We start from the raw sequence: 2,111 nt of genomic DNA on the forward strand, positions 1-2,111 counted from the left end.
AGAATTGGCTTTACTAATAATTTATCTAAGTTGACATATGATGATCTTAATTCGTGATCAAATTACTTATCTCGTTACGCTGCTTTCTGAATCTCACTTAGTAGCTTGTCACCTATATAAAGTACTAAACGTCACTAAATCTATCTAGAAAAACGTGTCCTAATATCACACTTAATTGAATTCATATAGTATAAAATATCAAATAAATATTTTGTTCAATATGAAAATTAATGAATGCAAATATATTAAATTATTTAAATACTAATAACATAATTTCACTTCAAATTGTAATTTAGTAAAGTATTTAAACTTTATATAAATCCATTAAAACAAGTCGTGAAATCTCAATTTTTAAAATAGGTTTACTTTTTTTTACTTAACATAATTATTTAATTTTACCAGAAATCTAATAAATACTAATATCATTTAAATATTTTTAACATATTTATTTATTTTCTAGTTATATCTAATATAATAATTTTATCAAATCTAACAAAATCACAAAAAAATTTATTTTAATTAAACTTAATCATATTCAAAACTCAAATCCTAGTTAGACTACTATTATAATCTAATAATAATTGAATACTAATAACATTTTATAATTTAGTAGGAAATCGTATTGTATTTGAATGTATTAAATAACAATGGAAACTAATTTCATAAAACATACTCTTTATATAATTAAACCATCTATTATTTACTACTGCAATCTAATTATAAAAATTAATAATATAAGTAATTTCCTAATATTTTGTGTAAAACATAGATTTATCGGTTAACATAATTATTTTTTCAAAACTAAACCAACTTAAAATAGTAAGCCCAGTCTAACTTAAAATAATATACAGTGTTATGTAATAACAAAGCCCATCATAAAGTAGAATCATACCCACTTGAGTCCAAGTCCAATTGAAGCCAGCCCACGTAAGTATAAGAGGGCAGTAATGTAATTACACAAAATTATTCGAGGGATTTTACGGGAGGAGCTCCACTGTCAGGGCTCAAGGGAATCTTTGTAATTATTCTAGAGTTTTGGTACTTACATCTCCACACGCTATATATTATATTTCTATTTATTTTTCTTTTTTATTTTATTTTATTTTATTTTTCTTAAACCAATTGAGTTATTTTACTCATCATCTATATATCACATATTAATGTCGTGTTTTGCACACCTTTAGATCAGGTTCCAATAGCTCAGATCTTCTGAACTAGGCCTTGATCGGTAATGTGTGGAGTCTCCAACAGTGGTCCAATGTGGTTGTACGAAGCCAGGGCATACATCCATGGTGATGAATATTATTTAAATGCAAATAAAATAAAAAGAAATGAACACGCAGATTTACGTGGTTCGGCACTAGACCTACGTCTACAGGGGTTTGGAGAGAGAAGATTCCACTATAATAAACTTGTTTACATCTCTCATAGTTTCTCATTTCTCACAATACAATAGGAGACATAGATCTATTCGCTTGATAAGAAGTTCTCTTTGGAGCTCTCATGTTGAAAAAGAAGTCGAAGTCAAAAATCTAAAAATTGGAAGTCGGAAGAAGTCTAAAAGTCTTTCAAATCGTAAGCACTCTGTCCCCTTTATCTGACCATCTGCTTGCGTGTCCCTAATAGTGTTAAAGGATGTATGCTTTGCATGTCTGACCCCCTCTTCATTTTCTATTTTCTCTTGACACATTCATACTTCCTAACACTCTCACTCTCTAGTCTCTTTTTGCCCCCTTGATTGTCTCATATTTTATCTTCTAGTGATGACCATTGGGCTAGCCTTTGAAAATTATTTTGGGACTGATGTGATTTACTCCTTCAGACCACGTGATATTTGGTAAGAAGAAAAGATTAAAAATTTAAATTTATGTATGGTATGTGATACGTGGATGATAAGTAACTTTCTGAAAACTGATGACATAAAAGCAACTTAAACAGCAAATATTGATTCCAGAACAGAGGGTTGTGCGGCATGGCTTTCCAAGAAGAAAGGGAAGGATGCGACGGAGACGGTAGTCGAGGCAAGAACCACGGCGGCGCTACTGGGCTTCCCACATGCTGGGTGGAGCATCTTTAAGGAGAGAGAGAGAGAGAGAAGTTGTTTTGTACGG

Source organism: Juglans microcarpa x Juglans regia, chromosome 4D (genome assembly GCF_004785595.1).
Source record: "Juglans microcarpa x Juglans regia isolate MS1-56 chromosome 4D, Jm3101_v1.0, whole genome shotgun sequence".
Classification (NCBI taxonomy): domain Eukaryota; kingdom Viridiplantae; phylum Streptophyta; class Magnoliopsida; order Fagales; family Juglandaceae; genus Juglans; species Juglans microcarpa x Juglans regia.